Raw genomic sequence first — 23,897 nt, 5'->3', positions numbered from 1 at the left:
CACAGTGTCCTTTCTCTTCTTTGTTTTTATTTATGGATTTTTATTTTGTGTTTATATACCACTTCAGGCACACCTTCCAAAGCGGTTTACAAAAAACTTAAATAAACAATACATCAAGCCTCTTGTTTACATCTTTACATGGGCCTTAGTCTCACTTCTTTCTTCTCTCCTCCCCTCGGAGCAAGATGGTCCCTGTGGTGGCAGCTGAGGGGGGAGGGAGGAGGGGCCACTTCAACTGGGACATGGTAGCTGGATGGTGGCAGCTCCTCAGCCTGTCTGTCTCTCCTCCTCCCCTCCCCTCCGAGCAAGATGATTCCTGGTTGCTCTTTACATCCAAAGGAGTCTTAATTACTATATTTGTTTGTCATGCAGGAAAACTCCCTGACAGATCAGTTCACCTTTCTTTGGGGGAGCATTTGTGCTCAGAAATCCCTCTGCTAAGCAATGTAAAATAATATCACTGTACATTTCCAATGGCCTTCTTGACAATTTTTCAATAACCTAACCAAAATGAAGCACCAGTACGTCCCATGCATATAATTTCATACAGAACAGACATGTAGATTGTACAAGTCTGAACACTTTAAAACTTCACTGATACCATTTTGGGAAAGTTAAGCATGTGATCAACTGTCCATCACTGAAACCAGTGGGCCTGAAAATTGCTTGTGGTGGCAGGAGCACAACTGTTGTTTCAGCTCCTCTTAAAATTGCCCTAACACCAGGACTGGTACATGACATTTTGACGCCTGGACTGAAGCCACCCCCAAATACTCATTCATTAACTGTCAGAGATTTGGAGGGGAGATCATTTATCTACCCCACCTGCTGTGGGAGTACACAAGAAAGGAGAGCACTGCTAATTAATATTGTCTGCAGACATGGAGTTCAAGTACTAAGTAAAGTAGTTTATTTGGGAAATACATCAGAGAGATAGAAAAGGCCTAAATGCCTAATTGCTTACTGCATTTGGAGGGGGAGAAGGAAGAGGAAGTCCTTCTCTCAGGTGAGAGAATGAAACCTATCAGTCTAACAAAGGGGAAGTAGAGTAAAGAATGTGTGGTCATAGGGATTCCCTTGCTCACTATCTCTACCCCTAATGCCCCTAGTGGTCATTAGGCATTAGACATGCTTCTCTCATCTCCAGCCTAGCTCCTTCTAACAAAGGAACCTTTTCTTTCTCCTCATGGCTCTCTAGGTCCCACCCACCTGGTGTGCTGATTGACTGAGCTCTGAAGTTCACCAGCCTGTCAGTCAGGACCGGGGCCACTTCTGGTTTACTCTTTAGGGGAGAGGAGGGGCTGGTCAGTGACTGATCACTACAGGGACTTTAAAAAAAAAGAATGGAGGAACTACAGACTATAGAAGACACTAGTGACTCTAGCATATGTATAGTCATTGGATCATATACTATTGAAACCACTACAGTCAGGGGCGCACCGAGGTATTTTTACACCCGCACCTAAGGCTGAAGGCTTTGGACACCCGCCCACCCTGCTGCGAGCATTCCCTAATGTATTTATTTTTATTTTTTATTTGTCTAATAGCGCCGCCGCTGCTGCCTGGCCCCTGCCGCTATTTCTTCTTCGCTGCCGCTCGCCTGCTTCACTACACTCACCCACTGGCAGCGGGGGTGGCGGGCACACACGGGCCCGTGATGTCACGGGATGCAACACTTCATAACTCCTTATGTGCACACGTACAGGCAGAGGAAGCTGGTCTGCAGGCCAAGGAGGACTGCCTGTGCCCGTGGCTGGCGGGCAGGGGGTGAGTGTAGTGGAGTAGGCAAGCGGCAGCGGAGAAATAGTGGTGGGGGCTGGGCAGCAGTGGTGGGGCATTGGGGCTCTGGGCATTTGGAGCCCCCCAAGCAGGGGCGTAGCTATAATTGAGCGAAAGGGTTCAAAGAACACGGGCCCCCAGCTCCTGAGGGCCCTCCAGGTCCATCCCTCCCTATTTTCTTCATTGTCTCCCTCACTCTGGGGGGCCGCCAGAGAAAGGGATGAACACGGGCCCCCTCTCCTCTAGCTATGTCCCTGCCGCCAAGAAGCCACAAACTTCCGCCCCGTGGTCCGTGCCTAACTGCGCCACTGACTACAGTTGAGAACCTTCAATTCCCGACAGAAGAGAGGTAAGTCAGGGGCAAGGAGGCAGCCAGAGCTTGGGACAAGCTCAAGACAGTGCTGCCATTCAGCACTGTATGAAGTTTGGAAACTTCAGTTAGTTCAAAATGCAGCAGCCGCGGGGGGGAGCGAGCGAGTGAGTGGTGGAGGGGAGAGTGAGTGGCAGAGGGGAGAGCGAGCGAGCGAGCGGCGGGGGGGAGAGCGAGCGAGCGGTGGAGGATGTCACAGGCTCAGTACACAACTGCACAGATGCTCTGTGCGGGGTCAACTAGTTACTTTTAAATCCTTGAACGGCTTGGGTCCAGGCTACCTCAAAGAGCATCGTCTTCTGTATGATCCCCATCACACATTGAGGTCATCTGGAGAGGTCTAACTTGTTAACACCGGTATATCTGTTGGTAACTTGGAACCAGGCCTTCTCTGTAGTTGCTCCTGGCCTGTGGAAGGCACTTCCGGCAGATATCCGCAGTTTAGGCCTGCTGTTGGCCTTTAAGAGGGCCCTAAAGACAAACTTGTTTGGCCTGGCATTCCAAGGTTTTAAAATTGTTTTTAAGTATTTTAATTGGTTTTAACGTGTAAAATTTTTTATATTGTTTTAAGTAGTGTGTTTTAAATGATGTTTCTTTTTATGTTTTTTAAACTAGTTGTACACCGCCCAGAGCCTTTGGATGGGGCGGTTTATAAATGTAAATTATAATTATAAATAAACAAACAAATAATAAATTCAGCTTGATTTGGAGTCTTCCATAAAATATCTTTCGTGCTGCTCAATTGCTGTCTCAAGGGAAATGAAGGCTGCTAGAAGAAGGTCCCTTCTAGTGATGTGCACGGAACTGCGGAGGCGCGGTTCAACGCCGATGGGGGTCTCCCTTTGGGGGCGGGGAGGTTGCACTTACTCCTCCTGCTGCTTTCCCCCCCCCCCACGCTCTGTTTTTTAAAAAGGTTTTTGGAGCAGCAGCGTTCCTCCCTGCCACCATTGTTGCCAGGAAATACAGGAAGTACGGGCTGCACGTGTGATCGCCACCGTGTGTGCACTCGCTGCTGCGCTCGTGCCCACTATGCACATCACGTGCATACACCATACACACAACATGCGCGTGCAGTGTGTGTGGTGGGTGTGCGGCAGGCGCATGTGCATGGTGGTGGGTGCACACTCAGCCCATACTTCCTGTTTTTTCTGGGCAACAACGGGGGCAGGGGCGGCAGGGAGGAATGCTGCCGCCCCCAAAACTTTTTTAAAAACGGAGCGCCGGAAGGTGAAAAGTGGCAGGAGGGGTAAGTGCAACCCCACTGCCCTTAAAGGGAGACACCCCCCCCCCGCCAGTGTCACACTTTGAACTGGCACCAGCACGAACCGGTTTGCAGGCCTCTTGCATGGCCTTCCGACCGGTCTGTGCACATCCCTACTCCCTTCCTATGATGGGACCCTCTTCTAGCAGCCTTCATCTTTCCTGCAAATGTAACCTGCGGAGACGTGGGTCAACTCATGGCAAGCAGAGGAGGTGTGCCTCGCCATTGGGGGATGGGTGGGGTGTGTAGGCCGCTGGCAGGGCCGAACACAGGCCTCTTCTGCCCTAGCTATGCCACTGCTGCACAACATCATCACTGATCACGAGGCACATTACTGATCTCGTGGCACAGCCTTAGGTTATAAATTCATTCATCCTGCAAGATTTTTATTTCTGTTTGAACTTACCGCACAGCTGTGAAAAACAAGCATACCTCAGCATTTGTCACTGGAACACATTTATTGTGGGATGGACAGTCCATGGACTTTCATGGCTTACTTTATCAGAAGTATCTGATAATCTGGAAGTAGGACGCGGAACTGCTTTGCTTCCCAAGAAGTTAGCCACGACGGCAGGCGGCGGTGGTCTGGTGGTCTTGCTATGCAAAACAGCGAAGCCTACACCTTCGCTAATCGCTTCTTTTCACGGACAGCACTACAATTCCCAACAGGCGTTGTGCCTCCTGGATGTTTGGGCATTTCCTCCTGCTGGTCCCGGAATTGTTGGTCCGCCTTGTGCTTGGGCTGGCAGGAGGGTGGTACGTACATTTGCAAGAATTGCGGGAGCTGCAAAGCGCAGCATGTTGGAAGGAGACCCTCCGAGACTCACAGTCTGCAAATGCTGGTTCGTGGCGGTGTGGAGGAGATGGATGGGGCAAGGGAGAAAGAAGAGGGGCCGACGGAATATGCGACGGGGTAGAGGAGGGCTTTCCCCGGTCTGGCTCTACGGTTTTCTTTCTGAATTTGGAGGGCAGGCAGAGGTGTGGGGAGCGGGCTCTGTATTTTGAACCCGCAGCCGTTGCTGGGAATGGCTGGCTGGAAGAGGCTCGCGGAAAGCTAAGACGGCGAGGTGCTATGCAGTGCGCTCACACACAGCAAAGCGAAGGAGGACTGGAGGAAAAGGGGTGGCGCCGTGGAAGATGTGTGGGGAGCGAAATCGAATCTGCGGGTGGGTGGAGGGGGAGGGAACGGGCAGGAAATCTTTTTCTTAATACTCGGAGAAGGCCTCCCTGAGGTATTGGAAAGGAAGGAGCACTAACTATGTAGTTAAGATTTCTGCAGTGAGAGAACAAAAAGGCTCTAGAATCAGGTTCTAGAACTGGAAGGATACTGGTGATGCTCATCCAGTGTAGCTCCGCAACCCCCACCCCTAATCCTCGAGTAGGAAGGGGATCATTGAAAGCCATCCAGTCCTCCAGATTTTCCACCTCCTAAGCTAATTTACCCACGCGAGACTCCAATGGGCTGCAGGCAGAGGACACGTGCACGGCCGAAGGGCTTGTCCCGCAGCGAAATCTTTGCAGCAAGAGAGCCGTGTGTGTTATAGAGAAAGACAACCTTGCATATGGATCGTGCGTGTCGGAAAGCAAAACTAGCAATAGGTAGGTTAACCGTTAAATGGGACAAGGAGTATGGATGCCAGCAACCCCACTGGTTTGGGCTAAGGTGAGGCAAGACGTGGGTGGGGAGCTGGGAGGAATGGCAAACTCCTATGGTAAAGTATTGCAAGTATAGCCCTCTTGATATGTTAAGTTCAACACAGGGCCAGGGGAAGCTTCTCTCCTGAGGCTATTTGCAACTTTAGGGATACAGTGGTCCCTCTACTTACGAAATTAATCCGTTCCGAATGCACATTTGTAAGTCGAAAAGTTCGTAAGTTGAAAAGCGGTTTCCCATAGGAATGCATTGGGAACGGATTAATGCGTTCCGGAGCCTAGAAAAAAGACCCAGACCCCCAGTAAGGCTTGCAAACTGCACAGGAACATTTCTTTTCAAGAATAAACAGGCAGTAAACAGGCAGGCAAGTCAAGGAAACTGCATGTAAAATTCGTAAGTCGAGGAAACCCCATCTAAAAATTTGTAAGTCGAAAAAACCGCATCTAAAACTGGATCTAAAACTGCCGTTTGTAACTCGAAAAATACTTATGTCGAGTAGTTCGTAAGTCGAGGGACCACTGTATTAGTGTTTTGTCAAGATCTGTGACATAAAGGGAAACGGTTAAATACCCCCTTATGGTGTTTTTGGTTAATCCATTCCTTGATCCAGAACAGCTTTTGACTGGTGCTTTAGTTCCTTTTAGTCCCGGCCTGGGGTAGAGGCAGGGCTAAGAAACAAACAAGTAGCAGCAAGAGCATTGAAAAGCGGTCTGCTCTGTACATAATATACAGGTGAAACTCGAAAAATTAGAATATCGTGCAAAAGTTCATTAATTTCAGTAATGCAAATTAAAAGGTGAAACTGATATATGAGATAGACGCATTACATGCAAAGCGAGATAAGTCAAGCCTTAATTTGTTATAATTGTGATGATCATGGCGTACAGCTCATGAGAACCCCAAATCCACAATCCCAGAAAATTAGAATATTACATGGAACCAAGAAGACAAGGATTGTCAATAGAACAATATCGGACCTCTGAAAAGTATAAGCATGCATATGTATTCAGTACTTGGTTTGGGCCCCTTTTGCAGCAATTACTGCCTCAATGCGGCGTGGCATGGATGCTATCAGCCTGTGGCACTGCTGAGGTGTTATGGAAGACCAGGATGCTTCAATAGCGGCCTTCAGCTCTTCTGCATTGTTTGGTCTCATGTCTCTCATCCTTCTCTTGGCAATGCCCCATAGATTCTCTATGGGGTTCAGGTCAGGCGAGTTTGCTGGCCAATCAAGCACAGTAATCCCATGGTCATTGAACCAGGTTTTGGTACTTTTGGCAGTGTGGGCAGGTGCCAAGTCCTGCTGGAAAATGAAGTCAGCATCCCCATAAAGCTCGTCTGCGGAAGGAAGCATGAAGTGCTCCAAAATCTCCTGATAGACGGCTGCGTTGACCCTGGACTTAATGAAGCACAGTGGACCAACATCAGCAGATGACATGGCTCCCCAAATCAACACAGACTGTGGAAACTTCACACTGGACTTCAAGCATCTTGCATTGTGTGCCTCTCCAGTCTTCCTCCAGACTCTGGGTCCTTGGTTTCCAAATAAGATGCAAAAGTTGCTCTCATCAGAAAAGAGGACTTTGGACCACTGAGCAACAGACCAGTTCTTTTTTTCTTGAGCCCAGGTAAGACGCTTCTGACGTTGTTTGTTGTTCAGGAGCGGTTTGACAAGAGGAATACGACATTTGAAGCCCATGTCCAGGATCCGTCTGTGTGTGGTGGCACTTGATGCACTAACTCCAGCCTCAGTCCACTCCTTGTGAAAGTCCCCAACACTTTTGAATGGCCTTTTCCTGACAATCCTCTCCAGGCTGCGGTCATCCCTGCTGCTTGTGCACCTTTTTCTTCCACACTTTTCCCTTCCACATAACTTTCTATTAATGTGCTTTGATACAGCACTTTGGGAACATCCAACTTCTTTTGCAATTACCTTTTGAGGCTTTCCCTCCTTATGGAGGGTGTCAATGATGGTTTTCTGCACAACTGTCAAGTCAGCAGTCTTTCCCATCATTGTGATTCCTAATGAACCAGACTGAGAGACCATTTAAAGGCTCAGGAACCCTTTGCAGGTGTTATGGATTGATTAGCTGATTGGAGTGGGACACCTGGAGCCTAGACTGTTGAAGCTTTTCACAATATTCTAATTTTCTGGGATTGTGGATTTGGGGTTCTCATGAGCTGTATGCCATGATCATCACAATTATAACAAATTAAGGCTTGACTTATCTCGCTTTGCATGTAATGCGTCTATCTCATATATCAGTTTCACCTTTTAATTTGCATTACTGAAATTACTGAACTTTTGCACGATATTCTAATTTTTCGAGTTTCACCTGTATGTTTCATTTGATTGATTAAGTGCCGACAAGTCGGTGTCGACTCTTAGCAGCCACATAGATGGATTCTCTCCAGGATGATCTGTCTTCAACTTGGCATTTAAGGTCTCTCAGTGGTGCATTCATTGCTGTCGTAATCGAGCCCATCCACCTTGCTGCTGGTCGTCCTCTTCTTCTCTTTCCTTCAACTTTTCCCAACATTATGGACTTCTCAAGGGAGCTGGGTCTTCGCATAATGTGTCTGAAGTATGATAGTTTGAGCCTGGTCATTTGTTCTGTGATCCATTTGTTTGTTTTTCTGGCTGTCCATGGTATCCTCAAAAGTTTTCTCCAGCACCAAAGTTCAAAAGCATCAATGCTTTTTCTGCCTTGCTTCTTCAAAGTCCAGCTTTCACATCCATAGAGTGTCACGGGAAAAACCATTGTCTGAATGATTCTAATCTTTGTAGGTGTAGACTCTCATCTAAATGTCCTTTCCAAGGCCTTCATTCCTACCAAATGCTTGTCTGTGGTGTATTCTTGACTGCTGGATCCTTTACTGTTGATGGTCGATCCTAAAAGGCAGAAGCTATCTACCACTTCAATGTCTTCATATGTTTCATTAAACCATTAATACTCCTGATTCTACTCCACTGCCTTGTCCTTGCCTGCCACAACTCTTTTCTTTGGATTCCTCACTCCTCACCCGTTGCTGCCATCCTCCACAGACCCTCACCATTGCTATTTAATTTACCCCACCCCACCCCAAATAAGGCCAGGCTTGAAGTTCAGTTTGTCCCTTATTTGTGAAGTGGGAATGGAGTTAAAGAGCTGAGGGGGGCTGCAGTAGGAACAAAGCTTGGGATAAACCTTGGTGCCCTCCTGTTGCTTACTAGCAAATGACATAGGATATTGAGTGGCATCTGCAGAGCAGCCATGATCAGCACAAGTTGGTGGCTGCAGCATTAGTTTGCACCCATGCAGTTTTCAGGAGAAAACTAGATATGATGACATGGTAAAACAGATGAAAAACAGACTAGCTCAGACATAGTTTTACAGACATTGTAAAACAGACAGATGAAAAACTTTAAGCGTTAATGACAATTCATCCTAAAGTATAACATTTGGAATAAGTAGTAGAGTATGTCTGGCAGTCGCTTTCCAGGGTTTCAGGTAGGAGTAATTCCTAGTCTTATCTGGAGATGCTAGGGATTGAACCTAGGGTAAGCAGATCTTCTGCCACTGAGCTACTGTTTCATCCCTATGGCACCAGAACCAAAGTCCTCCTCCTGGACTTTAGGCTTCTGCATCTTCTTAAACAAGGATCTCCCAATTACCAGATCTGGAATAGGGTCATAATTAGGGGTGTGCAATTCGGATTTTTGGTGATTTGGTTCGGGACCCGAACCGAATCACCCCTGTTCTGTTTTGTGCCCGAATATGGGCCACCCAAATCACCCTTGATTTGGTTCGGGTTCGGATTTAATCCAAATCCGAATCCGAATCGATTCGGGGGGAAAGGGCCCAGGGGCAAAATTTTGGGGTGGGGTGGTAGTGCCCAATGGGTGGAAGCTACCACCCCAATTTCAGGGGGATTGGGCAATGGGGTGATTTTGGGGGAAATTTTGAAGTTTTGGTGACTTTGGGGCAGTTCGGGGGCATAGCATGGGATCTGGGCAAAAAGAGTGGGGTGGGGTGGTAGTGCCTAATGGGTGCAGGCTACCACCCAAATTTCAGGGGGATTGGGCAAAGGGCTGATTTTTGAGGAATTTCTGAAGTTTTCATGTCTTTGGGGCAGATTGGGGTAGAAATTGGGGCCTGGGGCAGAATAGTGGGGTGGGGTTGTAGTGCCTAATGGGTGGAGGCTACCACCCCAATTTAAGGGGGATTGGACAAAGGGCTGATTTTTTGGGAATTTTTGAAGTTTTTGTGTCTTGGGGGCAGTTTGGGGGCAGAAAATGTATCTGCCCCAAAAGGGTGGGGTGGGGTGGTAGTGCCTAATGAGTGGAGGCTACCACTCCAATTTCAGGGGGATTGGGCAGAGGGCTGATTTTTGGGGAATTTTTCAGAAGTTTTTCTGAAGGGATGTTTTCCCTTATTTTCTGAGGTGTGAATTCTCATTCAATGATAGCAGATGAGATTTTTTTCAATTAAAGAACTCTCATGACCCCACTTTCACTTTTTCACACTCTCATTTACTATGAATATCAATCTAGCACACTGCACCTTATGAAGAAAAACCTCAGAAATTCACCAAAATCCAGCCTTCTGCCCAATCATTCTGAAATTGGGGATGGGTGGTAACCTCCACCCATTAGGCACTATCTACCAGCCCACCCCACTCTTTTGGGGCAGATCCACTTTCTGCCCCCAATCTGCCCCAAAGACACCAAAACTTCAAAAATTCCCAAAAAATCAGCCCTCTGCCCAATCCCCCTGAAATTGGGGTGGTAGCCTCCACCCACTAGGCACTACCACCCCACCCCACCCTTTTGGGGCAGATACACTTTCTGCCCCCAAACTGCCCCCAAGATACAAAAACTTCAAAAATTCCCAAAAAATCAGCCCTTTGTCCAATCCCCCTTAAATTGGGGTGGTAGCCTCCACCCATTAGGCACTACCACCCCACCCCACTATTCTGCCCCAGGCCCCACTTTCTGCCCCAATCTGCCCCAAAGACACCAAAACTTCAAAAATTCCCAAAAAATCAGCCCTCTGCCCAATCCCCCTGAAATTGGGGTGGTAGCCTGCACCCATTAGGCACTACCACCCCACCCCACTCTTTTTGCCCAGATCCCATGCTATGCCCCCAAACTGCCCCAAAGTCACTAAAACTTCAAAAAATCCCCCAAAATCGGTCATGAGCCGAATCACCCAAATTTTTTGGCCCCGAAATTCGGGTGATTTGGCTCGGCCCCAAAAAATATCGGGGGACATCGAGGGTGATTCGTTTCGGCCCCGAATCACCCAGAATTGCTCATTTCGGGCACAGATTGATCTGTGCCCGAAATTTTTTGCACATCCCTAGTCATAATCTGCTACTGCAAATGGAAGAATAGTGGTACTGGAAGTGATGGTGGAAAATATGTGCGAGTTCTTTGTTCTTGCAGAGGTTGGTGCCCTTTGAAGATGTGGCTGTGTACTTCACAAAGATGCAGTGGGGGCTGCTGGACCCAAACCAAAGAGCCTTGTATAAGGGAGTCATGCTGGAAAATTATGGGAATGTGTCCTCACTGGGTAAGGATCTTGCTTCTTTATTGTCTAAAGGCTGGAAGATTATTAAGATTAAGATTGTTAATTTTTAAAAAATTGATTGTTGTTGGTATTTCTGTTGTTCACCACCTAGAGTCTTTGGAGGAGGTGGTATATGAGAAGTTTCAACAAATAAATAAATTAATAAATAAATAGCCCATATTTCTCAGGGGTAAACCTATCCTATGTATTGTTTCATGGGATGAGAGCTTTCCTTCATTCCTTTTTATTTTATTTACTTACAGGATATCTGTTCTGCTACTCATGAATGCTACAAGGCAGCAAAGATGAATAATAAAGTAAAATGACATTTGCAAATGTTAGCAAAAATGATAGTGACAATGAGTTGGCTGTAAGAAGCTTCCAATCAGTCAACCAAAACTGGTGTGGAAGGGCAGATAACATAAAAGCAATAAAATGCCCTTAAAAGCTTGTGAGAACAGGGTAGACATTGCCTGGAACCACAGAATCTGTAACAGTGGTACCAGGCAAACATGACTGGGAGAGAATTATGCAGTTTGAGTGCTGTCACTGTGAAGGCCCTCTCTGGGAGCCATATGCCTTACTTCAAAAGGTGGGGGCCTCCAAAGAGGAACCTCTGAAGAAGAGTGTGGATTTCTTCTCCCATTTTATCCAAAGGGAGCACAGGCATACTACCTACCCACCCTCCACACATTTGCCCATCTGCCATCGTGACGCGCATTTTGCTTCTTCATCATCACAGAAGCCTAATTGCCTTTGAGAATATTGCACGTCTTGGAGCAGGGTTGTTTTTGCAGTTGGGCGTGTTTCTCAAGTTATAAGCAGAATTCCCCCATCTTACATTCTCTCTTCTTGTCTTTCTTGACAAGGATGCCCAGGCCCCAAGCCTGACCTCATCTGCCAGCTGGAACAGGGAGAAGAGCCGTGGGTGTTGGATACACAGGACTTGGATGCCCCAGAGATGCTGGACACCAGCTCAGGTGAGGGCGCGAGGGTAAGCCACCTGGCAAAAACTTCATTGAGAGTTTCCTGGAGCATCTTTTCTTTTCTGTCAATGTGCTTCAACCATATTGTGTTTAAGAAAAAAAACCCCACAGAAGTCTTTCGGTTCTTAAAGCAGAAGCCTCTCATCCCACCAATGCAACTCTTCCCTCCAGTAGCAGCCAGTGAGCACCACTTCAGGGTGGATGGTGAGGGTAGGAAAATATCACTTTAACTGGCAGAAAACTTACCCGCCATTCGGACTCAGAATGCTTTGTGGGGAAGAGGCACCCAACTCAGCATCCTGCGGAAAGGCTGCCCCGCCCCCACTGCTCAATTGGCCTCCACGCATGCGCTCACAGGCTGCTCCTGCTCCCCTTGTATGAGAAATGTACAATTATTGCGTGGAAGGAAGCTGCTGGTATTTCCAGGAATAGCTCTGTCTTCCTGGTTTGTGGGTAACTTCGCAGAACTCTCAGACCTAAACTAACTGCTTAATGTTATTCACATGGTGGGACATAATGTTTGTGCAGTTGCACAAGAGCCTGTTGCACAAGTACAATAATAATAATGATAATGATAATCGGAGTTGCGCCACCGTGCAGTCATTATATAGAATGGCCACACTGTCATGCAACTGTGTGGTTTTTGTGTTTAATGTTCCACTGTGTGCATAACATTGTGCAGTATGTTAGCGGCTGATAATACCAGTTCCACAAGGTCATGTTTCTGAATGATGACTTCAGGAATTGCATTATATGACCATCCTAATAGATGAACATGGCCCTGACATCTCTTAGCTTTTATGCATGTCTGTAGCTATTCCAGAAGATTCTGCAGCAAAGCAAATCGGGGACACAAAGGGGAATGGCTTCTTTGAAGGGAAGGAAGCCTGGGAGTCTATATGGACTGAGGGTCAATTTGGCCTCTAGATTTTGCTGCCTTCCTTTAGGTACTGAGGCAGACAAACGTCTGTCCATTCACTGGCCTTGGGTTGGGAGCCTTCCTGTTTCAGGTCTTCTACTCTTAGGCCGAGGTTGTGGCAGTCTTCCCCACTCCCTGGCCTTTCCTCTTTTTCCACCTAAGGATCTTCTGATTTTCTTCAGAAGGAGTCCGGAACGTCTTCTGTTTATGCTCAGCACAGGTGATATCCAGAAAAGTACAGTGAAAACCCCACAGTATATCCCACTTGGAGTTTTCCAAGCATCTTATTTGTGGCAGCCTGGTTTGATGAGGCGATGGAATCACTCATCCAGATGACAGCAGCTGCCTGCCAGGCCTTTCTAAGGCACAAAAATAAGTGCTTTAAAAAGAAAAGAAACACAAAAAGAAAAAAGAAAACTGTGTTACGTAAGGTGCTCTTTTTATTTCCTTTTGGGACTCCTAGGCACAGTTACAGAACAGGCAGTTTCCCAAGGAGTGGATGGGGGTGGGGGAGAGAGTTGAGGAGTGGATGGGGGTGGGGGAGAGAGAAGAGAGATGCTGGTAAAAGCTCCAGTGGAAGGATGAAGGAGAGAGAACCCCAGGAATGTTTGGGGAAGAAAGGAGAATAAAGCCAGTTTTGGAACTGGCAGCAGGAGCGAGTGAGACCAAGCCCTGAGCAAGTTAGGGCACAAGAAGAAGGCAGAGTTGGTTTAGAGGACCAGCACAAAGATCTGTAAAAGGCAGGTGCAAAGCCTGAGAGAGTTGGGATGGAGAGGGAAACTGTAGTGCTGCACAACTGAAATGTCGCTATAAAGTTAGTGGGGACCCAAATGAACAGAGTAGGGGATGGACAACAGCCCTTTTGGATATATAGTCTAAGGATGACAAGTACCCAAGCCCATGGGTGAATTAGCATGAATTGTCGCCTTTTCTCAGCAGAGTTCACCTTGGTTTGCAGTTGGATGGGTAACTATATGTGAACACTGTCTGCTGTAAGATATTTCCTTTAGGGTATGAGGTCATAGCTCCATGGTAGAGTATCTGTTTTGCATTTAGAAGGTCCCAGATTCAACCCCTGGCATCTCCAGGTAGGGCTGGGAGAGACTCCTGCCTGAAATCTTGGAGAGCCACTGCCTGTCAGTGTACACAATACTGAACTAGATGGACCAATGGTCTGGCTTGGTGTAAGGCAGCTTCCTCTGTTCCTTACCCTTTTAATTCCTGAGTTCTACAAAAAAATTCCCTACGATTCCTTCTTGTTGGCCCTTTTCCTTGGTTCTAGATTCCACAGTGTTAATCCCTAGTATAAAGCACATGAGCAATGTGTAAAATATGAAGCATGTGTGATTAGCTCTATTCCTATTTTACACACACACAAATGAAATCACAGGGTGTGGAGGAATAGCTGCTTATCCCACCTTTGTGACATCACTTGTGAAGGAATTTCAGATCCCACCAGCACCATGATATCAATTCTTTACCGCTGCTACCAAGTTGACTTTTCTTTTATACAGCTGGGTCTACTATAACAGCCCTTACACCTCTGCAAAAAAATAAAATAAAAATACCAATACCAAAAATTCAGTAGGGATGAGCACGGAACCACAGAAGGGTGGTCTGGCACTGGGGGGAGTGTCGCTTTAAGGGGGTGGTGGTAGTACTTACCCCCCCACCACCACTCTTCCCCCTCTGGCGCTGATGCTTCTAAAAACCTTCTTGGGGCGGCAGAGTTCCTCCCTGCCGCCCCTGCCCCCGTCGTTGTCCTTCTAAGCCTTAAACTAGAAGAGCTGGCGGCGCGCATGCACCCTTCGCGGCGCGCGCGCTCATCTTCGTCACTGGCGTGTGCGCTCGTCTTCGCCGCTGCCGCGCATGCTGCATAAATCACACAGCACGCGCCAGCAGCGGAGACAAGCACGCGCTCCACGAAGGGCGCATGCGCGCTGCCAGCTCTTCTAGTTTAAGGCTTAGAAGGACAACGACGGGGGCAGGGGCGGCAGAGAGGAACTCTGCCACCCCAAGAAGGTTTTTAAAAGCACCAGCGCTGGAGGGGAAAGAGCGGCGGGGGGGAGTACTACCCCCCCTTAAAGCGACACTCCCCTGCCCTTCCGGACCGCCGGAATAATGGACCGGTCCGGAGGCTTTTTTAATGGCCCCGAACTGAACCATGCACACCACTAAAATTTAGTAGAGTGGAAAGGCTTATAGGCATGGGGTAGAGACCATCAAACAACCACTTCTAATCTTTAAATGTTACAAAGTTTACTTTGGAAAAATATTAGTCAATTTAAAACATTAGCTTTTGCTTTCTTTTTACGGCACAAACTTAGAAAACAAAACATTTACCATAAGAACATAAAGGAGAAAAGAAATGGTTGAAAAAATGCATCCAACTAAACTATTCTAAACTGGTCTCTAATACAGAGTCCTCTGCAGTTGCCTTCCAGTGTCAGCAACCTGGCTTGTTTCTGGTGCAGTCTCGGGACTTGGCCACCGTTTCAGACTTAGTGTTCAATCCTGCTTGGGTTTTCAGGGATTTCGGCCCTTACCAGAGCGTATACCACTCTCTAAGTGATTCTTGTTATAGCCACAGCACTGACACTCCCAGTCTGTGCTAGCAATTCTTTGTCTGGACTCTGCTTCTTCACTTAGATTGGACTCAGCTCCTGCAGTTCTCCAACATGTAGCTTCTTGACTGCACTGCTTGTTTCTCTTCTGACTTCTCTGTGCACACTCCAGCTCTTGTAATGGCAGACTCTCCACTCTGACTTCCAAAACTGAACTCTCACTGCTGACTGACTCTTCGAAAGCAGCCTCCTATATATACACAAATTGTTCCAACAGTTCTTTTCAAACAATCCAATCTGCACAACACAAAGTTCCCTCCATTTTTCAAAATTTCTCTTCCCTCCAAATCCTATTTACAATAATGGTTTGTGCATATTAATACAATTTACGATTCATGTATAATACAAGGGCTAATTCACAAAAACCAAGAAATCTAGGCCTCGTTCCTCCACTCAGAGATATGGTATACAGTTCTTCTTCTCTTGACATTTGAGTTTTCATCAGGATTTTAATGGTTCATTTTCCTGTCCCATCTACCAACTGAGGTTCTCTTTCTCCCATGCTCAGAAGCAATTCTAATCTATTTTTTTATTTTTCTCATTGCAGGTGACTTGAGGGGAAATAACTCAGTCACAGATTGTGGGGAATGGTTTACTAAGAAATCTTCTCCTGACAAACCCCAGCAAGTCCACACAGCAGGGGATCCTTTTGACTGCTCAGAGTATGGAGAGTATTTTGCTCCACAGCGACCATTTCTGAAACACCAGTGGGTCCACAACCGAGAGAAGCCCTATGCTTGTGTGGAGTGTGGGAAACATTTTCCTCATCATTCCGTCCTTGTGACTCATCGGAGAGTCCACACAGGAGAGAAGCCCTATAAATGCCTGGAGTGTGGGAAGTGTTTTACTCGCCAGTCAGTCCTTGTGACTCATCAGAGAGTTCACAGAGGAGAGAAACCTTTTGAGTGTGTGAAGTGTGGGAAGTGTTTTGCTGATCCTTCAGCCTTTTTGAAACACAAGCGAGTCCACACAGGAGAGAAGCCCTACAGTTGCCTACAGTGTGGGAAGTGTTTTTCTCAACAGTCGACCCTTGTTAGTCATCAAAGGCTTCACATGGGAGAGAAACTTTACAAATGCCTAGAGTGCGGAAAGTGTTTTTCTCAACGATCGACCTTTGTTAGCCACCAGAGACTGCACACAGAAGAAAAACCTTATAAATGTGTGGAGTGTGGGAAGCGTTTTGCTCAACGCTCAGGCCTTGTGAGTCACCAGAAGCTCCATACTGGAGAGAAACCTCATAAATGCATTGAGTGTGGGAAGGGTTTTGCTCAACGCTCTGTCCTTATGAGGCATCTGAGAGTCCACACAGGAGAGAAACCCTATAAATGTCTGGAGTGTGGGAAATGTTTCACCCAACATGCCAGCCTTGTGAAACATCAGAGATTCCACACAGGAGAAAAACCCTATAAATGCCTTGAGTGTGAGAAATGTTTTGCTGATACTTCAGGCCTTGGGACCCACCAGAGGGTTCACACAGGGGATAAACCCTATGAATGCCTGGAATGTGGTAAACGTTTTACTCGCCAGTCATACCTTGTGACACACCAGAGAGCCCACACAGGAGAGAAGCCCTTTAAATGCCAGGAGTGTGGAAAATGCTTTCCCGACCAATCATACTTGAAGGTCCACCAGAGGCTCCACAACCAGGAAAAATCCTATAAATGTCCAGATTGTGGGAAATGTTTTGCTGACAACTCAGGTCTTATGAAACACCAGAGTCCACACAGGTGAGAAACCTTATAAGTGCCTGGAGTGTGGGAAATGTTTATCTGACAACTCAGGCCTTGCAAAGCACAAGAGAGTCCACACAGGAGAGAAACCCTATAAATGCCTGGAGTGTCGGAAATCTTTTACTCGCCTGTCATACCTTGTGACACACCAGAGGGTGCACAGAGGAGAGAAGCCCTACACATGCCTGCAGTGTGGGAAGTGTTTTCCTCACCAGTCATACCTTAAGATCCATTAGAGGCTCCACAACCAAGTGAAACCCCATCAATGTGCCGAGTGTGGGAAATGTTTTCCTTACCAGTCATACCTTATGACCCACCAGAAGGTTCACACAGGAGAGACGCCCTATAAGTGTCTGGAGTGTGGGAAATGTTTTGCGTACAATTCAGGCCTTGTGAAACACCAGAGAGTTCACACAGGAGAGAAACCATATCAGTGCCTGGCATGTGGAAAATGTTTTGAATACTACTTGGGCCTTGTGAAACACAACCGAATCCACACAGAAGAAAAACCATATCAGTGCTTGGTGTGTGGGAAATATTTTCCTCAACATTCCAATTTTGTGATGCACCAGAGGGTCCATATGGGTGAGGAGTCCTACAAATGTCTAGAATGTGGGAAGTGTTTCTCTCAACAATCAAGCCTTGTTAGCCATCAGAAACTTCATACAGGCGAGAAGCCTACAGATGTTTGGGGTGTGAGAAAGGTTTCACTCACCACTTCTACCTTGTGAGCCACCAAAGAGTCCATATGGAAGAGGACTCCTCTGAATGCTTCAAGCATAGGAAAAATTCTGCTCAAAAATCACTCCTTGTGGGTCATGAGGGAATTTGTACTGGAGAGGAAACTGGTGATTATAAAGAACAAACACAGGTGAGAAATGCTCATCCAGTATGATTCAATGCATCTTTTCTTGGAAGTAAGCTCCACTGTGTTCAGTGGTTATAATCAAAACTAAGTGAGGATAGTATGACACTCTTAAATCCCCAGATATTTCCCATGCACAGAAACATTCACTCACAAGGGTACAAGTCTAGTCATCTGGTGTGAGTTTAAAACTGCCCGCAGAATCTTGCTTTCAGGTAGAGGAAAATAATATATTTATTTATAAACTGGCCACGGACTTTTAAAAATTTATTTGGCTTTATTGTTTGTAGTAGAAGTTTGATTGTCTTCTCTTCTACATTTGTTTTAATCTCATGCTGCTCGCTGACCGAAATAAAGAGATTTAATATACTGGCCAGAACACACGTCTGGGTGGTTTACAATAAAACATTAATATTTAAAAATTTAAAAAAATTTAAAATTCTGTGAGTCTAATTAAAAGCCTGGATTAACAAATGTGTTCATGCAGGCTGTTAAAAAAAGTCAGTTATTCACACATTATATTCAACCCACATAGGACAGGACATTACCTATCTGTACCCAAGCTCACCTTTAAAGCAAAGATATGTACAGTCATTCACACAAAAACATGAGGAAAGCTGGCCTTGTGGTAGCAAGCATGAATTGTCTCTTTGCTAAGCAAGGTCCACCCCAGTTGCATTTGAATGGGAGACTACATGTGAGCACTGTAAGATATTCCACTTAGGGGATGGGGCTGTTCTGGGAAGAGAAGGTAATTCCAAGTTCCCTCCCTGGCATCTCCAAGATAGGGCTGAGACAGACTCCTGCCTACAACTGTGGAGAAGCTGCTGCTAGTCTGGGCAAACATTACTGAGCTAGATGGACTTGGTATATGGACTTAGTAACCGCCCTGAGACCTTGGGTTAGGGCGGTATAAAAATGTGCTAAATAAATAATAAATAAATAATATATGGCAGCTTCATATGTTCCTATGTGCATCTGTACAGACATCTGTATGCATGTACAGCATAATGGGCTAGTTCTGACATGTTGTTTAAGCAGCATTTTGGAGCAACTGTAGGGGGTGATTCAGATGAATGCCCTCTTTAAGCAATTTATTTATTTATCATCTATTTATATACCTCCTGATATATACAACTCTAGGCAGTGTACACAGTCCCAATTACAGTATAAAAACAAAAACAAACAAAATGCTTCCACAGAATAAAAACAATTAAATTAATTTCACAGAATAAAAACAAAGAAACAGTTTAAAATTAATTTTATTTAAAAGCCTAAGAAAACAGTGTGTCTTAAGGGTCTTTTAAAAAGCAATCAGAGACGGAGAAGCCCTTATTTTGACAGGGAGTGCATTCTAAAGCTCTGGGACAGCCACAGAGGAGGCCCGGCCCTGAGTTGCTACCAGACGAGCTGGCGGCAACTGTAACTGGACCTTCCCAGATGATCTTAAAAGGCGACAGGGTTCATCACAAAGGAGGAGGTCTCTTAAGTACCCTGGACCTAAGCCCTTCAAGGCTTAGGTCATTTATATAGGTAATGACCAGCACTTTGTATTTCATTTGAAAACATATTGGCAGCCCATGCAGTTATTTCAGAATTGGTATTATATGATCCTTTTGGGTTCTCCCAGAGGCCAACCTGGCTGCCACATTCTATACCAGTTGTAGTTTCCAAACTATGTACAAAGCCCTCGGCATAACCCCACCCTGATCACATGTTGTAGCCAGTGCTTGTTGGAACCAGCCCAGTCTATAGGACTATAGAATTTTAGGGCTATAGGACTGTAGAATTTTAGAACTGAAAGGATCTTGGAAGTCTTCTAGTCCCATCTGTACTGATTCCCCCCCCAACAACTTAATTGCTTTTGTCTGAATTCCTTGACCTCCTTTCCCCCCAGAATCTTGAATTTGTGTTTCCAATTTATTAAAAAAAAATAGTTTTGAATATAAAAAGCTTGGTTTTTATCCTAGCACGTCATTTGATGAAAGCGCTCTGCCGCCTGTTTGTATGGAAACCTTGCAGGATGCCAGAGAAGCCACCTGGGAAAAGAATATGAGTGAATTGCTTGGGTACAGAAAATGGTTTTTCCTGAAAGAGGCGCCAGTTCATAATGAAATAACTCACATGCAAGACAAGTTGTGTGAATGCCCTGAAGATGGCAGAAATTTTTTTTGAGAACTGTATTGATAAAATCAGTACAGTATATACGATTGTCTTCCTGTGCCTGGTGTCCCAGGCTGTTGTGCAGATATTTGTGATTTCTAGATAAACTCCTCCATAGCACTGCTCCATATATGAACCCTTCTCATTCCTTTAAGTTTTAATGTTCTGTTGCAATTCTTGTCTCTGTCACTAGGTGCCACTGTAGAGCTCTATAAGAACATAAGAATATATGAACAGCCCTGCTGAATCAGGCCCAAGGCCATCCATCCTAAAGCCATCCAGGTTGTTGGCTGTCACCACATCTTGTGGCAGAGAATTCCACAAATTTATTATGCATTGTGTGAAAAAGTACCTCCATTTGCTGATCCTAAATTTCCTGGCAATCAATTTCATGGGATGACCCCTGGTTCTAGGGTTATGGGCGAGGGAGAAGAATTTCTCTCTGTCCACTTTCTCCACCCCATGCATGATTTTATAGACCTCTATCATGTCTCCCCACAGTCATCTTTTTTCTACACTAAATAGCCCCAGGTGTTGTAGCCTTGCCTCATAAGAAAGGTGCTCTAGGCCCCTGATCATCTTAGTTTCCTTCTTCTGCACCTTTTCCAGTTCTACAATGTCCTTTTTTAGATGTGGTGACCAAAATTGTATGCAGTACTCCAGGTGTGGCCGCACCATAGTTTTGTATAAGGGCATTATAATACTAACAGTTTTATTTTCATTTCTATGCTAAGCATTAGTTTGTCAGAACTCAGCTCTGCTGTGTTGCCCCTGTCTGAGAGGGGCATTGTGGCAGATAAACCTTTGCTATCCATGCCTTCCAGCAGCACTGCAGTGAGAAGCAGGCAGAGGCTGCTGGCATTCGGGTCAGCAGTTGCTTTAGCTTTGTATCTCTGCCTGCCTGACACTGTTTTGGGGCAATCAGTCAAACCCTGCATGCAGTACAAAAAAGGAAAACCAAACAGGCTGGTTTTTAATACACAAGGTATTAAAAACCAGGCTGGTTTTTGACTGGATATATTCTCCATAACCGTACCTCAGAGGATAACCTGGCATGAGAAAGCAACACTACAGTCCAGAGTTAGCCGGAATGAATGACGTGTTAAGAGTGGGATTCATAGGAGCAGGTACTGTAGCTTTTACAGCAGGAAATGTCGCCTCCATGAGTTTGCTCATATATGTCTCATGGTCTGCAGCCCTGTTACTTTTAAGCTTCAGGGAAAATCCTGCAGTAACTTATGGTGGGACACCAGCTTGATCTGCTCATGCATCTTGTTAATATATATTTGAACAGTAGAATCTGTTCAAGGAGAGGTCTATCAATGGCTTCTAGTCTGGTGGCTGTTGGCCATCTCCAGCCTCAGAGGCACTGTGCCTCTTGATACCAGTTGCAGGCGAGCAACAGCAGGAGAGAGGGGATACACATACCTCTTGCCTGTGGACTCCCCAGAGCCCTCTGGTGTGCCACTGTGAAACAGGATGCTGGACTAGATGGGTCTTGTGCCTGATCCAGCGGGGCTGTTATTGCGCTCTAATCGGCAGGTGAAGCTTTTTTGCACCATGTGATGACCATTATAACTGGTTCTTGATCCAAAGAACCATGAGTGGAATAGCCCCTAGCACTGTGTATTTAATACTTGTGTAAGAGTTCATGAAGTACTATAAATAGGTAGGTTCTGTAGCCATTCCTTCACATGTGCAAGAGGTTAAGAACATATGAACAACCCTGCTGGATCAGGCCCAAGGCCCATCCAGTCAAGCATCTTGTTTCACACAGTGGCCCACCAGATGCCTCTGGGAAGCCCACAGTCAAGAGCTGAGGGCATGCCCTCTTTCATACTGTTGCTCCCCTGCAATTGATATTTAGAGGCATCCTGCCTCTAGATATGATAGAGGTCTATAAAATCATGCATGGTGTGGAGAAAGTGGATAGAGAGAAATTCGTTTCCCTCTCCCATAACACTAGAACCAGGGGTCATCCCATGAAATTGATTGCCAGGAAATTTAGGAACAACACGGGAGTACTTTTTCATACAACGTATAATCGGCTTGTAGAATTCTCTGCCACAAGAAGTGGTGACAGCCAACAACCTGGATGGTTTTAAGAGGGGTTTGGATGACTTTATGGAGGAGAGGACTATCATTGGCTACTAGTTAGAGGGCTAGAGGCCATATCCAGCCTCAAAGGCAGGATGCCTCTGAGTACCAGTTGCAGGGGAGTAACAGCAGGAGAAAGGGCATGCCCTCAACTCCTGCCTGTAGGCTTCTAGAGGCATCTGGTGGGCCACTGTGTGAAACAGGATGCTGGACTAGATGGGCCTTCGGTCTGATCCTGCAGGGCTGTTCTTATGTTCTGCCTCTGAGGCAGATGGGGAAACATGGTTGGATTTACTTGTGTTTTTCTTGTGCAACACTCTAGCACAGGGGTCCTTAATTAACCTTTATGATGAGGTCCTGATGTTGCCCCTCAACTCCCATCTGTCTCATTTGTTTCAGTGTAATGCCATTTAATACCACATCAGCTTTACTGTTTCATGTCTTTGGCATGTGCTATGACTCAATAAACGGTTGGATTGCCTAAAATATGTTTTATGCTTCAGTTTACTTTCAGACTTTGGGGATCCACAGACCTAGAAATGTGAGTGAGTTCTTAACTAAGCATCCTTTTCCCATGCTATGAATTGGGAGTAAAGAAGGGGATTTCCGGAATCAATCTGTTTTACTCAGAGCTGGCCCATGGTTTTTGAGGGATTTGTGAGGGAGCAAAAGGCCACTAGTGAGAGCCTTCTAGCTCCAAGAAGCAAAAGTAATACAATCCTCTTGGTGATGAACAAAATGCTTTCCATTATCACAACCTACTTTAAAATGGATTAGGCTAAGGGTTCTCAAACTTGAGTTCCCAGGTGTTGTTAAGCTACAGTCCTTCAGTCATTGTGGCTGGAGATGATGGGAGTCGTAGTCTAACATCATCTGGGAACCCAAGTTTGAGAACTTCTAGATTACTATGAAAGCTACTACAAATCTTTTATTTATTTTTTCTATGTAAACCGCTTTGAGTACTTTTGAAAAGCAGCATATAAACATTTATAGTAATTTATTTATTTATTTAAAATATTTCTATAATTTGTGGTAGTAGTCCTGGGTTAAATGAAGGGGCTTCTAAGGCACAAGCTGCTACTGCCTTCCAGGTAGCTAGCCAGCACCTCTCATTCCATATACTTACTTGCTAATGCATATGGAGAAAAGCAGGCAATTGGGGGGGGGGCAAGTGGGTGTCTCAAAAGTTTCTGGACCCAAGAAAATGCCCAACCTTGCTACCACTGAAGCTCAGCTGAAAATTCTTCCACCCAACCCGAACACACACACAAAATGTTGGAAGTGTTCTCCTTTATTTAAAAATGTAAACTCTGCTGAAAATAAGAGGATGGAAGATTGACTGAAGGTTGAATATTAGAAGAAACTTGATGGTAAGAACAATGACAATGGCACCAATTATCTAGAGGCAGGATGGACTCGCCTTCACTAGAGGTCTTCAGAGAGACCTCTTCTATTTAAGGTTGATAACCCTCAAATTAACCTGGAGTCTCCAGGAATGGGTAACTATTGAAAGCAATCCTGGGGGTTTAAATGGAAGAAACAAAGCTTTGCAAATGTAATTGATCACCTTCAGTCAGACTTTATTAGAGTTTCTAAATACACTTCAGCTGAAAGCAGGTCAAGAGAATTATCAGCAGTCAGGCTGCTACTAGGCTAAGGCCAAGAACAGTTTCTCTCGCATATTTATACAAATAAGTTTTTTTTTCGTGTATGTGCAAGCCTTTCATTGTGCATGTCTGACAGGCAATGGGACATTTTATTGGGTTGCAACAGTTACAACGGACTAGCATCATGCCTCGGTTTCTGATGAGTAAAGTAAGCTTCTGCTCACAGCCTTGCAATTTATTACATTTTCACAGCAAATTTCTCTGTTTACTGTCTTTAGCTGAGGCAAGCA

At 45.7% G+C, this 23,897-nt stretch overlaps 1 pseudogene; it reads left to right on the top strand.

The window, feature by feature from the left end:
• Nucleotides 1-4,165: 4,165 nt before the first annotated feature.
• LOC128344747 (zinc finger protein 883-like) lies at nucleotides 4,166-18,160 on the top strand (annotated as a pseudogene).
• The last annotated feature ends 5,737 nt before the right edge of the window (nucleotides 18,161-23,897 follow it).

This window comes from Hemicordylus capensis, chromosome 2, assembly GCF_027244095.1.
Source record: "Hemicordylus capensis ecotype Gifberg chromosome 2, rHemCap1.1.pri, whole genome shotgun sequence".
Lineage (NCBI taxonomy): Eukaryota > Metazoa > Chordata > Lepidosauria > Squamata > Cordylidae > Hemicordylus > Hemicordylus capensis.
The sequence above is the reverse complement of the archived record's forward strand: the minus strand, read 5'-3'. Positions and strand labels throughout refer to the sequence as shown.